A 9,253-nucleotide genomic window follows, 5' to 3' on the forward strand; every position below is an offset into this window, starting at 1 on the left:
ATTGTAATGACATGCATGAGATTTTCTTTAATTTTAATTGGATTAACACAATTCGTGGATTAATAAAAATCATCACATTTCCCCCTATCAGAAATAATGTGTAAATCAAACCAACACCTTTTTATCCAATGAAGGAGTTAAACCTTTTCAGAAAATATACTTTTTTTTGTATTGAAATATTTACCAAGATCACTTGCGTTACCTTAACAAATATTATAAGACTTATAACTGTGAATTGGAAATGTTTGTTAACTTTTGAGATCAAATTTTGAATAAATAATTTTACAGTCGTCAAATTTAAATATTTTAGTTCTATTTATACTGCTGATGATAGATATAGGTGATTTGTATAATTTAAGTTTATAATGAGAAAAAGATATAGATACTATCATGACTATAGTATGGAAGCAATAGAAAACTTAACGACAATATGGTCAATGATAATACAGCCATGATATAAACCGTTTTTATTTGACTTTTTGTTTCTTGATTTTACAAAACAAAAACTACTAAGAGTTTTAACGATTGAGCACAAATTGTCATTTTTAAACAAATAATTTTTGTTGTAGATATTTTTTTTATAGTATTAATATATTATACATCATATGTATCATGTAAATTTTTTAAATTGTGTGTAATTTGCATGTCTTTACATGGTGTAAATATGAAATGCGCCAATGTAATATTTGTTGGTGAACTTAAATTGTATGTTTTTGATTAAATAAATTAACATTGAAAAAAATCCGAAAAATATAGACATTATTTTAATGGACAATTATAACGTAAGTCATGTATAGAAATATAAGAAAGTAATTGATTCTTTGATTCTGCAAGGTGCAAGGTAAGTTATAACCAGCATAGTCCAGAATGAAAGACAGGGACTTCTCGATATTTACCTTCAACAAATGTTTTTTGTTAGAAGCAGGTTAGGTATCAATTCTTAAATAAGTATATGTATAAAGTGAAAGATATTGTATATATTTCCAGTTCTAATATTCTTTTTTTTTGTTTTGTTTTGTTCTTGTTTTTCATTTTATGTTTAAGTGTCATCTCATGTATGAAATAATTGTTAGAATCAATTGTATATAAGTTGGTTTTTTTTCCAATCGTTTCGCTTCTAAGGGAGACACTGACAGTGTGTATAAATGAAAACACTTTCATTTACATGACCCTTTTTTCAATGCCGATTTCATTATTTGTAGTCTTCTGTACTGTCTTTGTTTCATTTTTTTAACGATTGTTTAATGTAGTGTCACACGACATAACAGTATGTAAAATGTTTTATAGCTAGCTAAACCTCTCACTTGTATGACAGTCGCATCACTTTCTATAAAATACTAGATTTGGTTGTTAATTGTGGATATTCTTTTTTGCTTTTCAACAGATATTTCAGATGTTTTATCATTTATACATAGTGTTATTCCTACATGTTCACCTGTGAAGATTGTATGTTTTCACAAAATGGACAAAAATCAAATTGATAGGCCCTGGTATTATTCGATTTCAATTCAATAATCTGATGATTTCGTAGTTCTCTTTATGATTCATTAAGGACTAAATAATTTAATAGTTTGTTTGCAATGGTGTAGGCTAATATAGTAGTTCTCGATTACAATAACTGTCGTCAAGCACTCCTAGCCAATGTTTTCTAATAATGCTTTTAACATTCACACTCATTATGGTAATTTGTAGAAACCTAAATCATCTGTGTATTATCATCCAATAATTCTTACATGATTTGCATATTAGGGACTACGTTGATATGATTGGTCGAGTGAACTTCTGGTAGTTGAATCTTGATCTTCACGTTGGTTATTTTTCGATAGACGACGTTGACCGAACTTCTTTTCGTAACCAACGTAAACAAGATGACGGCGATAATAACACTGACGTTACCAAATCTATTTCACTGCAAGTTAATCGTTAAATAAAATAATACACAATGACATTTGTTTAAATGATGATAAGTGTTTTTGCAGTTTGCTTTTATTCGGATAGCATATTTTATTGAGTACATATTTTCCCGTTAACCAGCACATATATTCATGCGCCAGGCATATTCACATGATTCAGTGACAAAAATATATAATTTAAGTGTGGTAGAGGTAACGAGTGTGGGAAAATATATTCTACAATTTTAGAGAATTATAAGGATTGAACGCCTTTTTAACGGAATTTATTGGTGCATAAAATGGACCAAGTCACTCACAAACATCATCATAAATTTTTTTGTGAGTGAATTGGTCGAGTTTATATACCAATAAATTCCTTTAAAAAGGCGTTTAATCCTATAGTATCGAAATTCCAGAATGGTGATATATGGTATAGAAATAGCGAATGCATGTAATGTGCATGATGTTTATGTGTAGTTGATATGCTATGCTATGTTGATTCTTTATATTTAGATTTGTTCAAAATACAATTCTATATCATAAAATGTTGTAAATAATGTGCTTTGTTCTGTAATGATTGCAATGTTGCAAAACTGTAGTTTGTTTTTTTGTAAATGATTTTTTTTAGGGATACGTTATTTTCCTTAATTTGAGTTACTTAGAAATAGACAACAAATATTTTTCGTTTGACATTTGTTTTTTAAAATATCTAATTTTATGCTGTAGTACTATTTAATTAGTTTTGTACTTATTTGAATTGTCAAATAGACATATTCTAAAACCATAATGTCTATCTTAGTACTGTTGCGTATATGTCTTCATTAGTAAATGTATGTAAGAATGCCCTGGCGCTTTGGAACATAAATCAAAATTTGTTCTGATGGTAAAATGTGGATTCATTCATTTGTTTTCTTTGAAGGATAGTCGGATATTTTCATTGAAAAAAACCCGAATGAACAGACTGTTATTAAATGCAGTCAAATTGTATGTTAATTAATACATTAGACTTGAAAGACACTATACTGTAATATAACTACGACTTTATACATGTTATATGTACAATGGATTTGTCCGGCTTTGTAGTTAAGTTGTGTTCTAATTTCTATTTGATACATGTATAACATTACAGTTCAGTTGTGTTTTGCTCTTTACATCTGTTAATTTTGGTCTAACCATTCTATCCCACACAAATTTTACAAATGATAATCAGCAAAAAGTTATAACATTTTTTAAAGTTGTTTTATGTAAACATTTGACAGTAAAAAAAATGGTTCTTACAATTAACGTGATATAATGAATGTCCAACATGTACCTACTCTTACAATTGGACGCAAAAGTTGGAGCAAATTAATCTGACCTGTAATGTATGTATATTCCATGGTAAAACATTTTGCATTGAAGATGATAGGATTTAATCCTTTTTTACAGATAATTATGTTTTTAAAATGATATGAATACATGTTTGTAATGTCAATAAACGTTTGAGTTGGTGTAATGACATTTTTAACTTTTAGATTATATGCATGCATATTTTATAACATTAAAACAATACTGGCTATAAATACCTTTGGCATGATGGCTAGTGTACAACTGGTATTATTGATTTATGTTTTGTCATGATTAAATTGACAGTATGATGGTATGTTATGTACTTGAAAATATAAACCAATTTTATCTTAAAAAATTCAAATACAACGAAAAAAAACGTGGATGTCTGTAAATAATGTCATCGCTGCATGCGCTGAACAATAAGATTATGAGTACGCATATAAATACATGTAATACTGTACCGAGAAGGTAGCAATCATTCAGGGTAAACGTTGGAGTTGATGTGATGAAATGTTTACAGTTTTCCATTATATGCATGCATATTTTGTAATATTTGTAATAAAAACCGTAAAATGATGGCTAGTATACAATTGGTAATATTGAATTAATGTGTTGTTATGATACAATTGACAGTATGATGGTCTGTAATGTACATGAAAATGTAAACAAATTTTACCATCAAAAATTGAAATAAAAAAAAAAATGTCCATGTTAGATAATATTATCATCCTTTACCAATAAGTATAGGGATATATCAGAACCTTTTATATTGTTCAATGATTGCTCATCAAGTAAGCCATCATTTTGGGGAAAATGTTTGTTTTATTCTTATGTTTACGTAAGGCATCTGTGCATTTGATTGTTATGATATAATATGTTAATTGATATTCTTGGTGACATTTCGCATTTTATGATTGAAAGCTGTTATGTTGATTTATTTGTTTCTGTTTTCTGTTCCGGAATCAATTTTCTTATTTAAATTATAAATGATAATATACATTTTTACCAGAATTATCCCCCCTCATGTATGACTGTTAACCTTTTTACTCGAGCAGAAATTTCAATATTAAAACAAGAAAACTAATATCACATGCGCATCCCTTTTTTAATCAAGCAACATTTAAATTTGTTCAGTTTTAGAGTCAAGGTTGGTCCTCTTCAATCATTTACGTTTCATACCGAGAACAGTTACTTATAAATTTGATTTTTAATAGAATAATATAATTTTATTTCGAAATGCAAGCCAACTGGGTTTTCCACCATTTTTATGAGGGATAAAGAGAGAAAAAAGAAGGTTCAGAAATACACCGAGAAGATACAGATTTTTTATACGACATGCACAAATTATTATTTAAATTCTAAATTGGTAATGAAACAAAAATAACATACTATGATTGTTTTAACACATTTAAAGATTATTTGGAATGATTTTCAGATGTATAAGATTAATAATTGTTCTGTTTATCTAATATGAGAAGATTGCATTACTATGATATTATAATTAGTAGCAGAATGTAAGTAGTATTGATACCCGTTTCTAATGAAAATTAAATTAAAATGTCAGTTGCCTTTTATTCTAAAAAAAATGATTGTTTATTGATTTCAATTTATAAAATAATTAGAAGAAATGGCATTTTTCAATTAAGACAACTCCTCATAAGAGACAAGATGATCATAAGACCTTCAACAATAAGCGAAACCTCTGCAGTGCAGTTGCAAAAAAAAAACGAGGCGAAAGATACCAGAGGGACAGTCGAACTCACAAATAAAAAATAAACTGACAACGCCATGGCTGCAAATGAAACAGACAAATAGACAAATAATAAAACACAGGACACAACATAGAAAACTAAAGACTAAGTAACAGGAACCCAACACAAACTGGGGTGATCTCAGGTGCTCAGACAGGAATATGATAGTTGTTTGCAATCCGTTTGATGCGTTTGAGATTTTATTTTGCAATTAGATAAAAGACTTCAGATTTTAAATTTTCATTGGCATTTTTGTTACTTTACCTTTCGCTTATTATATTGGTCGGGATTTATCAACCAATCAATACGTGGACATGGAATTGCTAAACAGTGTGTAATCCGAATATATGACAGGGTCTATTTGCTCAATATATTTTGTACGGTATATTCTGGGTTATTTCTGTTATTTCTAACGTGGATTTGTCAGTCGCTCTTTGACTGGTGATTTGTTATTATTCGTATTGAAACTCTACTTCTTTTAATATTGATCAGAGCTAGAATTTTGAAAATAAATCGGTTTTCGAAGAATAAGTGCCACTTACATGAATTTGAAATCATCCCTTCGTAAATTTTACGGACGCCATCACGAGTTGGTTGACCGTTATGGAATAACCGTTTCACAAATGATATCGGATATGTTCTTTACGTCGTAACTACAATCCCCTTCCCTTTCATGAATGTGACCTACTGAATTAGACTATTTACCGGAATTGTTATCACATAAGCAACACGACGGGTGCAACATGTGGAGCAGGATCTGCTTACCCTTCCGGAGCACCTGAGATCACCCCTAGTATTTGGTGGGGTTCGTGTTGTTTATTCTTTAGTTTTCTATGTTGTGTCATGTGTACTGTTGTTTGTCTGTTTTTCTTTTTCATTTTTAGTCATGTCGTTGTCAGTTTATTTTAGATTTCTGAGTTTGACTGTCCCTTTGGTATCTTTCGTCCCTCTTTTATCTTTCAAAGTGTGTTTATAAGAACATCAAGATTATATCTAACTTCTTTTATGGGCTATTTTTCTGTGTGACTGCCCGCATTTTCCGTTTGTCCAAAATTGTTTGTAGTATAAAAATAGAAAAACTGCCAATGAGACAACTCTTTACAGAACACCAAATGACACAGAAATTGTTAAAAACAACTATAGGTCATCTTTTGACCAAAATTTTTGTTCAAACTTTTTGACGCAATTTCTCACAAAAATTAGACGAAAGACAAATATTTTTAATTTGATCGCTTGATACATATAGTAAACAGTTTCAGAAAAGGTATCACTCCAGGTTATTGAAATTTCATTTTCGACCAAATTTTGGGGAATCATGTGACATCTTTGCCCTCTTTTTGCAATATTTTTTTGCAAATACATGCAGGTTGTTGCCATAAACCAAAAAGAATTACCGTTCACCATTCAACTACTGGATATCAAATCTATGAAAAAACACTGATTACATCCTTATGCACATATATGACACAAACAGTACGCTTTATTTGCAAGAAAGCAAGGAAAAGGGGATGGTAAAATATTTGTATATTGCTATTTAACGTAAGAACTAATCCAGTGACAAATCTCGTTTTGTGGTGTCATTTTCAAGAAAAGAGCAATAACACTCATATATCAGCGTCTACTATGAGGATTTTGTTTTTAAACATTTGGTTCCTCTTCGTTGAGTAAGTGCAAGTCTCTCATAATGCCGACACAGTGGTCCCCGTGTCAGCCACTACCTCGCCTAGATTTGCTGTTTACACCTCTTAATTTGTCTTCTATGCTCTCTTCAAGCTCCGTCACAGCTATTAACCTGTCTCTCTGAGCTCTTACAACCTTGCCCACAAATAAAACTGCTTTATTTCTATGTAGATATTTTAAATGTATGATTTTACTCAGGCCTTTTACTAAAGCCACTCAAAGAAACGGAGAATGTGTCCATGGAACACAGATAATGTCCCATCTAACATGTAACAAATTCGCACTTGAACTGTGTTATGGTACTAACCATGTGTATACGTTTCATAAATTTGGTTGAGCACTATGCCCACCCAAAAGCACATTATATGAACAACATAATTTTTGTCAGTATGATGTTCAGTATTTTTGTGATTTTACCTTTTTTCAAGGAAAGGCCGAGTCCGATGTCAGAATATTAAACAAAAGAAAATAAACAAAATGACAATAATACATAAATAACAACAGACTTCTAGAAGTAACTGACATGCCAGCTCCAGACCTCAATTAAACTGGCCTGGTTTTTTTTTAACTTTTTGTTGTTCTATAAAAAAAATTACCAAGTATCATTCAATACACAGAAAAGTACACCTAAAGCTTGAAATATATATATTGAAGTATTAAATATAGTGTCGCAAATTTTTTTTTTTTTATGTTTTGGAAGTATACTAGGCAAAAAAAGAAACGTTACATGCTTATAAGATCATTTAAATTTTTTATAACAAAAAATTGAAAACAATATTGCACATTTTCAGAAAATTTTAACAGGACGAGTACATAATTCGGGTTAACATGTCAATACCTTGTATGACCACCTCTTGCATTTATGACCGCCTGACACCTCCGTTGCATGGAATCAATAAGACGTCGAATAAAATCTTGAGGGATGTTGTTCCATTCCCTGAAAAGTGCTGTTCGGAGCTGGGCTACGTTTCCGGTGGATTTTGGCTATTTCTGATACGTCGTCCAAGTTCGTCCCGAAGATGTTGGTGATAAATCTGGAGACATTGCTGGCCAAGGCAACACTCGAATATGGTTATTCTCCAAAAAGGGCATCGAAATGTGTGTCACGTGACAACGGCCGTTGTCCTGCTGATAAACGTGGTAAAAACGATGTCTTCGGAGAAACAACTGGAGCCATAATTTCGTCCCTATACCTTGTTGCATTTAGGTTTCCAACGATGATTTTGAGCTCGATGCGTTCCCGGTAGGTAATTCCGCCCCATACCATGATTGCGCCACCACCAAACCGATCTGTTTTCTGAACGCACGCATCAGCAAATCGTTCATTGCGTCTCCGGTAGACCCTGGCTCTGTCGTTGCTAAATTTCAAGTTGAGTGTCGATTCATCGGTAAAAAGAACCTGTCTCCATGTTTGCCTATTCCATCGAATCCTTACCCGTGTCCATTGAAGTCGCGCCATCCTGTGACGCTGCGTAAGGATAGGACCCTTCAATGGACGAGGAGCTATTAGACCAACTTGACGCAATCGGTTACGAACTGTTTGAGTAGATATTCTGTTGTTATGTCTTCCTTGGGTTTGTCGTGCAGTTTGTGACGCGTTTACAAATCGATTCCGGAGATGAATGATGCGGATGTGTCTGTCTTGACGTAACGTCGTTTCACGTGGCCTGCAACTACGGGGGCGATCATTTGTTGTGCCAGCAGTCTTAAGCCTTGCAATAGTCATTCTAGAGACATTAAAATGATTTGCAACCTGCACTTGAGTCATTCCTGCTGCCAACATCCCAATAGCTCGTTCTCTCTCATTTTGGCGTAGACGGGGCATTGTTTTACGTGTAACTTTTTCAATTATTTCATGCGACCTTTTGTTAACAATCGTGTTCGACACAATAAATGACAAAAAGGACAACTCGATTCCAACTCTATACAGGTAAATTTTTGAAAAAATGGTTATTTGTTTGAAATCAGAAAATGACGTCACGTCATTTCCGATATTTTTGTAAATGAGTAAATTTGATAGATAGTCATTCATGTTACTAGTTTTAATCATGAACATATTTGAAATTAATATATTTGATATTTTCAAAATAAAAACCAATGTAACGTTTCTTTTTTTGCCTAGTATATATTTAATGGAAACAAATATCTCAGTGATTGTTATCCAACCATATCGTTTAATGTTTCCTAAATAATTCAATAAAGCAAAACTTAGTTTCCTCTATAAGACCCACAGAGCAGAAGTATGATTTCTTAAATTTGATGTATTTTAACGGAAATTTGAAAGGACATTGACCCAGAAATCTTTTATAGAAGTTTTATCAAAAATCTATCGTCGAGCATCATGAGGTCCAATCTAAGAATAAAATAAGATCTCTGATTTCGTAACGTTATACTACATGAGGTCTGGATTTAAGTTTAAAATGCACGCTAACAGGTTATGTACTTTTAGGAGTATGATTAGTTTTGGTTTCGTATTCGAGTCGGTAATAGTATTATCGTGAAAACAAATGTAATATTCCTGACATTGTACAGGCATTTCCATATTAAGCAAATGGTTGATAAAATCTGGTTGTATAGCTAGCTAAACCTGTTACTTGACAG

Source organism: Mytilus edulis, chromosome 11 (genome assembly GCF_963676685.1).
Source record: "Mytilus edulis chromosome 11, xbMytEdul2.2, whole genome shotgun sequence".
Taxonomy (NCBI): domain Eukaryota; kingdom Metazoa; phylum Mollusca; class Bivalvia; order Mytilida; family Mytilidae; genus Mytilus; species Mytilus edulis.